Genomic DNA, 16,282 nt, shown 5'->3' on the forward strand with positions numbered 1-16,282 from the left:
AAAAGTAAAGTATACCCTATCAACTGGCTTTATTTTCACATTAGATTTATTTTCCCAGTAAAATATCCCCTTTCACAGTGTGATAATTTGCTTCTGCTTTTCCCACTAATTTTCCAATTACAGTACCCTGGGTTGAATTAGTTAATGTTAAAGAAATGCCGAAAACTCCAGTTAATTAATTCAGTCAAGATTATTAAAACCAGAAAAATATTTATGAATTCAGAAAATTAATATTATTACAATATAGGAGAAAGCCAGACAGCAGACATCCCCTTGATACCTCTCATCCCTCCCTGCCAGGGGGCACGCTTGCTTTAATGGGCTTCCCTACCTTTCTAATACATCATCATCACCATTTATTTATATAGCGCCACTAATTCCGCAGCGCTGTACAGAGAACTCACTCACATCAGTCCCTGTCCCATTGTGGCTTACAGTCTAAATTCCCTAACACACACACACACACACACACACACACAGACAGAGTGAGAGACAATGGTTACTTTGTTAGCAGCCAATTAACCTACCAGTATGTTTTTGGAGTGTGGGAGGAAACCGGAGCACCCGGAGGAAACCCACGCAAACACGGGGAGAACATACAAACTCCACACAGATAAGGCCATGGTCGGGAATTGAACTCATGACCCCAGTGCTGTAAGGCAGAAGTGCTAAGCACTTAACCACCGTGCTGCCCACATTATTAATTCCTTTTAAAACCCTTTTTTTTGGGACTGACAGTTAACTGAAGACCCACAGTGTTGATCCTTGTATTAGCATAGGGCATTAGTATATTGCATATTTGTCTCCTGTGAGCATATTAAAATATATTTTGCATTATGTGTTAGTGTTCCTTTAATTTAAAACTCACCTAATAATTTCTCCTATTTGCCATTCTCTAGAACCTTGTAACATTTCTTCTTATTTGCCTTTGTAGTCGAGCCCTAAAACGTTCTATCTTATATGTGTAGACAAATCATTTTGATGAATATAAAAATGCTGTAGTGTTGTGTAATTAATATCTACTGGGATCTTTATGAGTTCAGCATAAGTCCTTTTTTTTTTTTACAACACTTCAGCCATTTAAATAATTCTGTCAAAATCTGTCGCTGCCATTAGCAATTATTTCACACGGGTCATTACTCAAGAAGAAAAAGCTAAGCTTTTAAAGTAATGCACTTTTTCATTTCTAATTCAGTCCATTTATAATGGGCGTTTCTAAGATATTGCAGAACTTGTGTAGGCTGATTACTTTTTATAGAGACCCCATAAACTATTGTTTAGCTACAGCTTACATATCATTAAGTGTATTTATGTCATTTCTCTAGCAGATTTTATTGTAGCTAATTTTTAAATGGTTTTATCTCATCTTAGAGACTAATTGTCTTAATAATTTGATGTATGGTAAATATATAATTTTTACGGTTAGGACAAAACATTTCTGCTATTCAATAATTTTGAGAGATATTTGCTGAAAATGTGTAAGGCCAAATTTACTTGTTGCTCGCTCCCACGTTATTGTGACAGCCTCTTCAATACAGCACGATCTTTAATATTGTAATAAAGAGCAAATTAACCGAAGTGTCATCTTCTGATATGAATTGCTCTAATAACCCAGGTCCAAGGAAGCTATTCTAGGTTCATTGAGTGTTCAGAGTTAAATTATAATCTGATGAGGTCTACACTTAAGGGCATTAAGGACTAGTTATGAAGCTGTAACAATATGGGCCTTTAATGTAAAGATGTTTTGCAATGTAGTACACCTATTTATAACCGTGTTTAAGTAACAATTTTCTACATAACTTGCGTCAAGACCAGTGTTGCAGATATTCTTTTGTGGCTCTTTATGTGAGCAACATATATTGACACATCAACACGGTAGCATTACTGGGGAAGGGTTCAGAAATTGCAGGCACTCATAGGAAAAGCTAAGTGGTTGCGTAAGTTCCTTACTGAATGTGGGCTAGGTGTACTGCTGATAGAAATCACCTTTAGTGTAAGCTGTGAAATTCTAAGCAGAACATGAAATTGTATGCATACCACTAACTTTTGAGACTTAATTTCATTTTGAGGAGTGTTCCAGTATTCTTGCCTTCTCAGCAGACAGAAAACTGATCATTCATGAGTTTACCATTTTCTGTTTATTCCTTTTTATTTTACAAGAAACTATTGTATAATATCTTTGCCTGTTATTTTTGTTAATTGTTTTTCAACTTAAGCATTGTGGATTTATTTAAATGACACTTAATAAGTTCGTGTTTCTGTGTTCTTACAAATTTACATGTCAGAATTAGCTTGGTATTATAAAGTTACATATTTGAAACAGAGGAGATCATTTGGTTTATGATAACAATGGGTCAGGGGAGATCATTTGGTTTATAATAATTATGATGAAAGTAAATTTTGATAGATTAGTTTAAAGGGAGAGCCGAAGGCTTCCTGAGTAAGAGTCTCAGCTCTTCACAAAAAACCTCGGTGGTGGCATAATTGGTGAGAAAAAGTTAGTGTTTGGGATAGACATGGAAAGTGTTAATCATTTTTAAACAGTCCAGGTGGATGTTTTTGATTAACCCTTTGTCACACACACATCACATAGACTTAGGCGAGTTCTGAATCGTGACAAACTGTGCCTAGCTGGCAGTGAATTGGAATTGGGGTGGCCTCTTTTCAATATTAGATACAGTAATACTTCCAGCTTAAGATAACCACTTTTTTAGTTTTGTCTGGTCCAGTCAATACTGCAATAATTTTAAAGCACTGAGTGGGCAAAGATAGTCTAGTGGGATCCACATTAAGGGATAATTCAGGAAATCTTGCAGTCACTATGCCATCCTCATTATCCTTTTTTTTTATTGTAGCCCACCTCTATTAGCAGTAATAATTAGTATAAGTCATTGTGGTCTAAATCCGCCCATAGTGCAAGCTATATATTCCAGACAAAAGTAGAAACATTTGTATGTACTGTAAACCAGTATGCCAACCTGACATTTAAAATGTGGGGCACTCAGTAAAGCTAGGGCAACTCAGTAACACTGAGTACATTTGTTTACTCCAGCTCAGAAGAGACACTGAAATCTGTCACAGGTAGAAATGAATTACACTGCGCAGAATGTCAAGAAATTAAATTTCCCAGTGAAGCAGTTTTTGAGATCCCTTTTGCTGCGCCATTCTGTGGAATGCCATTCTGTACTGTATTTGTAAATTACATTTCAATTCATTCTGCTTTGTGGTGTAGTTGGGGTATACTAAGGCAGAAGTAGAGCATGATACGGGTAGTCTGGGCACAAAAAATCACAAGGGGAATTCCACCCAAAACACTTAGGGCTAGATTTACTAACTGTGGGTTTGAAAAAGTGGAGATGTTGCCTATAGCAACCAATCAGATTCTCGTTGTCATTTATTTAGTACATTCTACAAAATGACAGCTAGAATCTGATTGGTTGCTATAGGCAACATCCCCACTTTTTCAAACCCGCAGTTTAGTAAATACACCCCTTAGATTCCACAACAGAAACATGTACAGATCCATGCCCAAATGTGGAATGGGGTGAATAGTTTTGAAAAAGTTGGGCCTCATTCATTAAGGAACAAAGCAAACGTAAAAAAATGTAAATCAGGAATATGCACATGTGTATTCAACTAGGAGCAGATGTAAAGATACGTCTCTTGATGAATACGGGTCTAGATCCGCTCTGTTCTTACAGACAATACACTGCAGGATACTTCCAATACATTTCTGGGATATAAAGTAACAATAGAAGCACACAGAAAAAAAAAAATTATTCAATTAATGTCACCTGTTAATAATATAGTTATTAATGACAAAACATTTTTTTAAAAAAGTATTTTTTTTCAATAAATTACTTTTATTAGGATATTATGAATGTCTACAATATATAAAATGTATTTTTACAGTTTACTTTGATTGCAAGCACATGTTCTAGCATTGCATTCATGACCATCATCACTAATATCATCATCATCATCACCATTTATTTATACAGCGCCACTGATTCCGCAGCGCTGTACAGAGAACTCCTTCACATCTGTCCCTGCCCCATTGGAGCTTACAGTCTAAATTCCCTAACATACACACACACACACAGACAGACAGAGAGAGAGACTAGGGTTAATTTTGATAGCAGCCAATTAACCTACCAGTAGGTTTTTTGGAGTGTGGGTCGGCACTATACACCTGTAGCTGATGCAAGAAATATGACTGAAAAACATGTGCTCAAAACTTGAATAAGCTGTTGCTGTGTGTGTTCGAGCTTAGCAAATCCTTACTGTACTTTGACTCCGTGCATACGCCCAGTCCACTCCCCGTTCCAGCCATGAAATCACAGGCTGTAGTAAAGGTCATTTGCACTCTCTGGCTGATGGACCATTTCTGGGCATGCGCAGAGTGATTTTACGCAAAATACGACACGTATTGGCATTTACATTCTTTGATGAGTCAGGCATGTTATCTCTAATTTTAGGTCTGTCAGGCAAGCAGGGGAAGCTGCTGCATTGGCTGCAGCTGTCTTTTTGATTCCCAGTTGGTGAATTGTATTGTACTAGCCATCAACAAAGTGGTCTGTAGAATAATAACCACTAAAAATTAGGTGTTTATTGTACTAACCAGCAAGAAAATATCTGTATTGTACTAGACATTGGAGAATAGTTTCTGTATTGTACTGTAGGCACGAAAAAAGGGTATATGTTATATATAAGCCATCAGAAAGAATTATGAGTCAGTGGCGGAACTATAGGAGGTATGACTGCAATGGGGCTCCCTTAGGGACCACTGCTCTGCTCTCAATAGAGCAGAATGGAAGCCTCTTATGTTGGTCTGGTGCATGGACAGTGGATAAATGCATCTTACTACACATGCTCAGCAGAGGCCCGCTCTTTTAGGGCAGAACTAAAGGCCCTGTAGGCTAGAATGGCATCTTATGACTGCTACCCAAATTCTGCTATGGGGCCCGGCGATACTGTGCCTCCAAAAGGATGTTGTCTCTATGTACTGTATGTAAAGCGGTCTTATAACTATCAGCCCAGCAGCCAATCAGAGGAAAGAGAGCAGGTTCTCTTCTTTCTTGGTGCTGGTTAGCTAGCAGGATAAACAATCCAGTACGAAGAATGAACTCTGTAGGCTTTACAAGTTACCATAATAGGTTCTGCATTGTGTTTGTTTTTTAGCATTCTGTATGTAAAACTAATCACCAGAATGAATACTTTAATGGATACCAGTAATCGGAATGGGGTTTTGCATGAAATCTCATCTTTTAAAATGGGGCTTTCAATGGCAATCTGGATATTAGAATAGGGTCATCAAGATAGGATCTGCAAAATATACTTATCCCTAAATTGCTCTATGGATGATCACTGTGCTAATACATTGTGCAGGGTCATTGTGCCGGTACACAGTATTGTGTAGTGACACTATACTGTGATTGGTGATCACAGTGCTGATAAAATCAATATAATGATTGAATGCTAATGTTTTGCTGCACTCTGTTCAAAAGCAATATAAACATTGCTGAGAATGTAAATTTTTCCAAAGCTCTCAATTTTATATTTTTACTATGTACAGTCAAAATGTTAAACCAACTTGGTTTTTCTATCCCTATTTTTGATATTCACAAATTGTTCTTGATTACAACCTTTTTCCAAGGTAATATCAATTACAACAACAGAAAATAACATAAACTGCAGAGGGGGTTCAGCTTGTAATTAGATCATTAATCTTATAAATTACACTCCTTTGGTCAATGAAATTCTGTGTTAGTTACTAAGGACATAATGTATGCTGCAATTACTAACCATAATTGCCCTTTGGGAGCATTATACTAGGATCAGAGCTCCTTATTATTATCATTCTTCACATCCTGCTTTCCCGTATGTTCTCAGTTTTATAGTGAGCAAGGATAAAATAACCTCCAGCCAATCAGATTATCAAAATGCTCACAGCAGCACAAATTAATTCAGGAAATGGGTGTGCTGATGCTGTGCAGACAGTATGAATGGAATGTCAAAGCTACATGTGACAGAGACTGTGTAATGATGTAAGGAGGGCTATGGAAACAAGCTGGCAGACACAATGATTGAGATTTTGATTGGAGCAGTGATGTTAGGTTACTGTCAACTGATACAGGAAGACTGTGGTGGGATACTCATCTGTATATGACATTCTGTTCACACATCTTAACTTATTCTCCATATATTAGAGGAGCCTCTCTCTATACACTGGTCACAAGGAGCTATGTTTGTAAACTGCTATAACAAAAAAATATTTATTATTTGCACTGGGAAATGAATTTTTGAACCTATTTTTGATAACTAGCACCATTAATATGAAATAATATCAGTATGGGGTAATTGGCATGTTTACAAATAATAAAGGGTACTTATATCTCATCAAAAACGCTATACAAAGTTGAAAAATGCTGATCTAGGCTAAGGAAAAAGGCAGCAGACAGAGAGGGTAAGTAAATATATAATGGTACATTTGGGGTAATTAATTTAAATTGCATTTAGTTCTTATTCGACCTGAACTGGTGTGATAAAACTGTTCAGCATGTCATGACAGGTTACCCATTATCATCACAATTTTATCCCTAATGGAAAAATATATTTTTAATGATCAAATTATTCCCTGAACTACCATTGTCTGTCTGGCAAATTGTTCTTTACAATCATTGTATCATAAAGTGCCATCATGCCAGCTAATCCACTATTTATTTAAATTAGGCAAATCTCTTCTAAATCCTGTCTAAACGAATATGTTGATGAATAATAATAAATTAAAATGAATTAATCTTTTTAATTTTTAATTTACAATGCACAAACAAGATAGGGAGACACTATCATCCCTAATTTATTTGCTTTACATACCTAAAAGTTTAGAAAAAAGGCAACAGACAAGATTTACGGTGATGCAGTGCGGTGCGCTAATTCAACAAGTGTTAATGGGAAGTTTCCCCTCTGGTGGCCTAATCAGCAAATACCTGTGGTTGCCATAGCTAGCTGGTGGGTACGAGCTACCAATAACAACGGCCCCCACTGCCTTTTGCCCTGTGGTACCACCACTGTGTCTGCTTGGTGGATCTTACTTCTGGGGTACCCCTGAAGGTGAGGATCACCCTGCTAACACCTTGCTATGTGCTTTAACTGATTGGGCTCTCCCTCTTTGTTCCTGGCGGAAACAGGTTTGGATTTTCGGCAATCCCGCAGACAATTGAATATGCCCCTAATAACCAGAGTTTGATAATGATAATAACCACTATTCTTAGCTACGGTAATGGATTAGTGTAATTTCGGCGGTGTGCCCAAAGTGCCTCCTGAATGGTCGGTGAAAGCACTCTGCGGTGAACCCCACTCATTCTATATTTATTACTATTATTGTTTATTTATAAGGTGCCACAAAAATCTGCAGAGTGGCAAACTAGAACATACATAACATAGAAGACATTACAGAACTACATAACAGTCTACAGACAATGGAAGTATAATGGCATGAAACAGCAAAGAGGGGAGGGGAATAAGAGATGACTTTGAGAATGTTCAAGAGGTGAGCGATCAAGGGGGTAGTGACAAGACAAAACAAAGGAGAGCTGCTTGTGAGAGCTTACAATCTAGAAGGGAGGGGCTGACACAGGGGAAGCATAGTCTTTATTTTAAAAGAAAGTAAAGATTCCAAAAGAATTTCTCTTATTCCCCTATACTTATACTAGTTTTGGAGCTATGTAGTCAAATGTCTAAAAGGATATTTAGAGATATATCAAAAGCCATATTTTAGCTAGTAAAATATCTGGTACCTCTTATGTATTACTAGAGCTTTAGTAAAATCTACACAAAAAATGCATAAAGGTAGCATATATGGACCTAAAGCACTTGTAGGATATAAGGAAATTCCTGTATCTTTTAAACATTTGATATATTTTAATGTAGTTGAACAAATGTAACAATACCCATGACAAGTTTTGCTATAACACCCTTTATCATTTTGCATTAAATCAAATTTTTGGTGTAAAACCAATGCTTATTGTAAATTGACACTGATAAATACAACCCAGAATGTCCAGAAAAACAAAGACAATTAAAAAAATTGGAATCTGTCACCCTGTTCACTGCCTATTACGAGGGCTTCTTTAGGTCAATAAATCCATCATCACACACTTATCATTGTGTCCATTGTGATGTTTTATTATTTGCTTTAGGGAACAGTTGGAGTATTGTAGAATAGAGTATGAACAACGTTACATATCTTACAGAGTTTATTTCATTGTGAAGAACTGTGAGCAGCAATGACTAATTATTGATTCTTGGTATAACACATTCTGTCAGCCTCTGTAATAGTAGGGCTGTTTGCTGAAGCGTTCTCTATTATTAAATGTTTTTCTTATGTGTGAAGAAACAACAAATTCAATTCATACAGTAGATCACACATAAAAAAACAGATGTACAACCCAACCTAAATGAGTCCCAATGTTAGTAAATGAGCAGGTTTGTTCTGGAGGTAGTGGCCATGGAAATCTAAAATAATGGTGGGGTGAAGGGACAGCAAAGTGGCCTGGAGGTAAAAAATAAATAAATATTGATTTGATGATGCTATTACAGGCAATCAAATTATCTTAATAAGAGAAGTGTTGGGAAAAACGACAAAGTAATGAGCATGGTGGGAGTTATAGATCTCTGTCCACCATCATTGTCAACACCTAGCCATTCTTTGCTCCTGTCTTAATGCAATTATTTTATAGTTCACATACTGCATTGTTTACATATTTACTTTTAATTCAAAATAATTTCATCATATACATAAAGATTATAAAAGACTCTGTGAACAATTCTTATATATATATATAAAACAAAGCAGAAAAAGAAGTATTGCACTGCTCATTAGAATTGTACACTGTGTTTTATGGTGAACTGTTTTATTTTATATGTGCACTATGTAAGACTTTATATATTGTCTATATGTGTGTTCCATAGAGTACAGTATTGATACAGGTTCTCTTCAGTGTTATTAACTGTTTGTTATTAAGTGGTATAAATGACTGGAGGGGGTGCTGAAATAAAAGTAATTTATAAGGTTATCTCACTACAGTGTAATAAACAATTGGTATATATGCAATGTTGTATGCTCCTTTCCCAGTATATAGTGCATATGTCCCGAAACCTATGATGTCAGAATTCTACACTTTTTCCAGGGGGGCAGATCAGGGAATAGAAGATGCTGCAAGTCAGTTGTTAAATATATAAAACCTTAAAAGAACACTTTTATACCTAAGACACTTTTATAAATCTACTGCAGAGCTTCATCTGAAAAACTCATACCTTTACAAAGCCTACAGGTATCACAATATAATGAAACTGACACTTTTAAAGTATTATCTAGAAATAAACCTGGGGGACAGATATACAACTTCCATTACACACCCAGATATGAAATCACATAATGCACAAGTTTAAATCACACAATAAAAAACACTTCAAAGAAGTAGTACAAGAAGTGAGTTAAGAGTGAGAATGCTGTTAAAACAATTGATTAAAAATATGTTTAATATGATGAAGAAAATATAGGTCACAGTTGGATATAGATAACCCAACTCTGTAGAGCTGTAGAACATGTATAACGTAGAATATGTATATTTTGGTTAAAGGCAAAGTTGAAATCTTCCCTTTCCTTTCCTTGCCCCTGAATAAATACACATTGTTACATTGTTGTGCCAAGCAAGATGCAAGCTGCAAAGATATTTTGATTATAATATAATGGAGAATATTTCATTTCTTTTTTAATCATAGTTACAGGAGAGAGAAACAATTTTAATAAATGTCCAACTTTGATGCATGAGCCCCATCTCCTGCGACATGCAGGAGCAGAAATTAACTTTATAATACAATGTAATTTACAAATGCCACAATAAATGCAGGTTTCTTGTAGAAAAATCAACTATTAGTTTTGCTGTGTCAGCATTTTTTGTGAAGACTGTTTTGTCTCCTCTTTTTATGGCAGTAAATATATTTCTGGCCTGGATTATGTGATATGAGTTTAATATTATTATTATTATTATTATTATTATTATTATTATTATTATTATTATTATTATAATTATAATTATTATTATTATCCTTTATTTATTAGGTGCCAGAAGATTTCTGCAGCGCCGTGCAATTAGAGTATTCACATTAAAAGGATGCTGAAAACTAACTAATAAGTAGCAATGTCTTGATTTAAAAAAAAAATAACAATATCATACCTTCTAATATTTAAAGTACTTTATAACAGGATCTTTTTTAATGGAGCACTGGGGCAGGGGAAAGAGTAAAATGTGTATGTGTTATACCAGCGCTGAAATGTTTCAAAAAAGTGTTCTGGTTTAGTGTATACTAAATAGTGAATCAATGAGGTGTACTGGCCTATGGATCAATGATCCCTAGATCACCATACACTTTACAAATGACAGATACATGGTCATGCACTAGTTGCAAAGCACAGTCAAATATATAATATGAATGAGTTCTAAATGTGGACTTTACACACAGTCAAAGTGAAACAGCATATAGATTAGGAATAGAAACAGAGAAGTACAATTTAGAACCGAAATAGATATATTGAGCTACATTCATGAAAACTGGAGCACAATAAAAATTATTAATAAGTAATAGCAATTAGCAAGAATACATATTTTATTAACTGTAGATTTAAGAAAATAAAAATAAAATTATATCGCAGAATTAAAGCACAAAAATAAACAAGACAGAACACATGAGTGTAGGACTAGTCCATGAGCCTACCAAAATCTAGGATTATGGTTTGTCAAACTGGAAAATGTGATCAGAAGACTATTGCAATCAGGCTGTGCATGCCGCAATCTTCCAACCACACACAGGTCCCAGTGATGGCAGATGTAATCCAGCTATTTGACCTGAGTATTGAATGGATGGTTCTCATCCAGTTTTGCCACCCATGTGTATGGGTAGGCAGCTTAAATCTGTCCCTGGAAGTCAGCTTTTGCTTTTTCTTATATCATGTACATTTCCTTTCAACTGAAAAGATGATGGGACATTGATGATAATTGGTACGTGCGTAACTGTGATAAAAATAAGGGTGTGTTGCCCTTAGCAACCATTGTAGTCGTAAATAAGTGATTGCCCTATACAATTGCTGTGGTTTCAAAAGTTTACAAAAGAATTTATTAGCTATGCATTCAGAAACATTAAAATGCCACCTCAACTAAACGAAAAGTGCACACATAGTTAAACATTAACTGATGCAAAGATAGAATTATAAATAGGAAATACAAAAAGAAGATAATAATATCACCACAACAAAACTTCACCAAAGCAGCATGCGCATGCCGGCCAGCTGAGCTTCTCACAGGATACACTACTGCTTTGGGGAAGGAATTTATACACACAAAAGGGCCATAAGTTACATCACAGTAGAAGTCATGTTTCAGGTCAGTCTCTCATAGGTCAGAAGGTCAGAACCCTCCATGATCACGGTGCCACATAGGTGTATTGAGTCTTTCTATGTGGACCCTCCTGGATGAGTATGTGGCTTGAAACTGACAATCTGCTTGTGGAATTTCACATCTGCTGTGCCCCTGCATTTCTTTGAGTACTAAACTCCTATGGACATTGAATAGTAAAAATAGTAAAATGGAATCAATATGCAATGCAATTATAATACACAGTTGTGCTGTGGTTTTATGCAACCCATAATCCTGGTGCATTACAATCACCTCATACAACGAGGGAACAGATATCGGTAATTCCGTTTGATTTGTACATTATGATCTATGTTTTATTAGACTTTAACAGAACCAATCAAAGGCTGTCACATTTATAGTGCAGTTTTGAAAATTAAAGTGATTATCTAATTGATTGCTATGGGTATCCACTTTTTGAACAAAACAATATATTATATATGGGTCTTTGCACATGTCCTTGCCAGTACAAATCTGAATATACCTAAAATGTGAGGTATTGGTTCATATCTTGGTCAAAACATTTAAGCTTGCAACCCAAATGCAAAGGTCCTAATGTTTGTAAATCCCTGCACTCTCATCTATGTTTAAAAAAAATCACTGAAGAGCAGCCAGACAACATTAGGCATTTTAATAATTAGAGTATAATAAAAAATACATATTCATTTTAGGATTATGTTGCATGCATCTGTATACAGCCGGTCTATGTTTCTAAAAACAAAGAAATAAAAACAGCAGTGCAGAGAATGGGAAGAATTTAATGGCAGCAAGAACCAACTAACTAACAGGGTAACACAGCGAAATGGTTGTTGGCTTCCCAAAAAACTAATTGGTTGCTTTAAATATGGTGGTAATAAATGTACTACCTGTGAGCACATTCAGAATAAATCAGAGAATTTGTGCATGGTGATGCTAGATTCCGTATAAAGGGATTTTTTAGCTGTAACGCCACCTATGTTATATATATATATATATATATATGTTAAGTTGTAACTGCCAATTACTTTATATTGGGAGAAATACCAGGTCCCTCAAGATGAGGTTCATGGAGCATTGGAGGAATATCCTTAACAAATCTCCATCTCATAGTGTACTGCATCATTTTCTACCCTTCAATGTGGTGAAAGGTTTAAGAAAGTGTTGTGTATGCACTCCCTCAACACCTTGAGCCCTTTTGCACTCAATGAAAATTTCAAGCTTTGTGGTATCCTTTCGTAAAAAATCTTAACATTTTAAAAATTTAAAATAAATGAAAAAAAAAATAACAATATACCAGCAATAAATTAATGCAAAACCTATTATTAACAAAAATAAATGAAAATATTATTGTTTTTATATGTTTATTTTCTTGTGCAATTTTTATAGTTTTTGAGACAATTTATATTCATACTTATATTTATTTTTATTTAGTTAAGTTAGTATTTGTAGTTTTTAGGGGTTTATGTTATTACATTTAAGCAGATTTTTTCTGTCTATACAGCAAAGCTGTTATTGGTGGCTAATGACACTTTGTTATACAAATCATTATTCTTTTAGTATTAAAAAATAGATAAGTAATACAAGGTTTAAACGTCTATTTCTTTATTCATTTTTCTCAGGTGCTTTTTCATTTTTTGTTATTGTTTATTAGGCCCTTGAGCTAATAAACCTAATGTTAATGTGGTGCCTGTTATGTTTAACAATTCATGCATCATAAACCTTTAAATAAGCCTGTCTTTATGTTATGTTTTGGATATATATTTTTATTTTATATGCTATTTAATTATTTCTATACATGTATATTATATTTATTTATTATTTGATAATAAGTATGTGTTTTAAACAGTGTAGATATATTTTTGGTATCAGTATATAAGTTTCAGCATGCACAGCTGCTAGTTGATCCTGGCAATTAAGCTGGTGCTTAAATACATTGCCTTGGTGAGTTGATTGCCATTGCTATTTCTGGATCTACGTTTTTTGTTTTTTTTCACAGAATGGTGAAGAAACGCCTAAGGGTTGCCCCAGTGCACAAAGCAAGGACTACAAAGACATGGTTTGATGAGTTCGGTGTGGAAGAACTTGACTGGCCCGCACATAATCCTGACCTCAACCCCATGGAACACCTTTGGGATGAACTGGAACGGAGATTGCTAGCATGGCCTTCTCCTCCAACATCAATGCCTGACCTCATAAATGCTCTACAGTATGAATGGGCACACATTCCCACAGAAAAACTGCAACATCTTTATGGAAAGCCTTCCAAGAAGGGTAGAAGCTGTTATCACTGCAAAAGGGGAACCAATTCCATTTTAATGTATATGTATTTGAACACAATGTCATTACAGTCCCTGTTGGTGTAATGGTCAATACTTTTGTCCATATATTGTATCTTGTGTGCACCATCAGGAGGAATTTTTTTTCTTCTGCACTGTCTGTGTTTCTGCTTATATAAGCCTTAGAGAAAGGCAGAATTCAGTGTGATGATATCAAAAGGATTTTAGAAGCAGTAGATTATGTTGCAGATGTGGAAGGAGAAGCTCCTATAGATTGATGATTAGTTTGACAGTCATTGCTAGAGCATTTGTCCTATATGCATGGATACACCTGATATTGAGATGAAAGGTCAAGCGATGTCATCCTTCCAAATGTGCGAACCTGTGAAAGAGAGGATTAAGTCTATTTTGAACAGCAGTAGTTATCAAGGACGCACATGTGTGGCTGGGCGGAGACATCCTAAAGTTCCATTCTAAACTCCAGGGAATAACAGAGTACCGACAAGCATACTAGCATAACGTGTAAATGGGTTGCTATAAGTTACAGCACACCTCTTGCCATGGTGTCGCAGATGAGGGGTATTCGGACAAGGAAGGAATTTTTAGAAATAATGAAATTATTTTAGAAACTGTCAGTTTTCAGTGGTCAGTCTGCTACTGTTTCTGTGTTATATTTCTGTTGTATTTTGAAGAAACTGTTTTGCATTTATATTTCTGTATGTCAATGTGTTATCACCATTATCATTCAATAAGCATTGGTACTTTTTGTCATATTAAACTCCATTTTCATTAATGTTCTGTCTTTGTGTTGTAACAGAATTCACATGTCAGATAGGCTTGTTAAATTAGGTTGTGATTGCAGTTTGGGATAAGTCAGGAAGTAACTGAAGACTTCCAAAAAGTGTCAGCTCTACCACTAAATCTTATTGGTGGCAGTACTTGGTGATAAGTAATGAGTGCAAGATAGATATTTGGGAGATTTTAGTAATTTTATACAGAACAGGTGTTTTTGATTTGATAAACTCTTTCACACTCACCTGTCACTCATACCCAAGCAGGTCTTGTCGTGACAGGAATCTTAAATGTTGTCTACAATACAATAATTTCTACATTAACAATAAATAACAAGAATTCGTAAAATAATCCATTAAGCCAGAATCCATGTGAGTATACTCAGAATTAGTGGCGCTATATAAATAAATGATGATGATGATGATGATGATGATATACTATTCTTTCTATGCAGCAGAGCTAGAACATTTGTAATTATTATATACTGTATTATGCCCAAAATAAACCTATTTTATTATGCAACATTTAAAAGAAACTATATTACAAAAGACAAACAGCATGACCCATACTTCACTTGATATAAGTAATGTGTGTTCTTATTGCCAGCTGAGTTAATGCAGAACTATGGTAAATGCTAAAAAAAAATACGTATACACAGGCAAATCACAGTTATAATTTCAGTTGCATTTTTCAGCATTACAGCATTACTGAGATAGATCTGAAAAAGTGAGAGCATCTGTTTAATGATCGTATGGAAAAAAGAAGTGTGTCCATATAAAAAGTAGAATCAAATACATGCTCCAACAATCCTTCCATTAAATTCATGTCGCAAAAAGCTTCACAGTAGAGATAGGTAAATCTACCTAAGTATTTTGCTTTTTGAGGGTAAGTGATTGTCCTTTATAGGCACATTTTAAAATCTTGTATTTCAGTTTTAAGCAGAAAAAGTTTTTTAATAAATTGTCAATGATTCAGCATTATTTATCAATTTTATTTGTTTTTTTAAAAAATAGTATTTGTTATTAAAAACATATTAAAAAATAATGGTTAACATTCCAATAAATAAAGATTGTCCACTGGGAAAAATGTATTTATCAGACTAGAAAATTAATTGTAAGAAAAGAACTAGAAAAGAACTAGCGATTTCTTACAAGGCGGTTACTACTGGTATCCTGGAAGAGACGAAATTTGAGCCAGAAGTTGAAGTGAATAGCAGAAATATCCTATTTAATTACAAATCGTAGAATGTGAAATAACATTTTTAATTGCAGAATCCTTTATATTAACAATAACTAGTGTGACTTCATACTTAAGGAGCGACATTTAATGTGTTAAATAATTACCTTTGTAATAGCCATTTCTAGGTCTGATATAGAGTTGGACACAAGTCCAATGTGTTTTTTTCGCACTGCTCATGCACAAAAACAATTCCACCAAATTTACAGATGAACATAACTAGAACTTGCGGCCCTCTGCATCTGTAGAGGCAGGTCTGGGGTCATTCATGTACAAGTTTAATACCTATTGTTTTGTATAATGAAAGTAACAGACTATCTAGACTAAGGGAAAGAAAAAAGAAAATAACATATAAAATTGAAAAAGAGAAAGCAGTAAAAGAAAAAAAACTTTTTCTACAAGCTTTCATCCACACAAAATAGTTATCAACAACACACTTCCAAATATGTCTAAATGCTAGAACTTTTAAAATGTGTCCATTTAACCACAGTTATCATATATATTTAGAAGCTTTTGTTCTAAAGT

This window comes from Mixophyes fleayi, chromosome 9 (genome assembly GCF_038048845.1).
Source record: "Mixophyes fleayi isolate aMixFle1 chromosome 9, aMixFle1.hap1, whole genome shotgun sequence".
NCBI classification, from domain to species: domain Eukaryota; kingdom Metazoa; phylum Chordata; class Amphibia; order Anura; family Limnodynastidae; genus Mixophyes; species Mixophyes fleayi.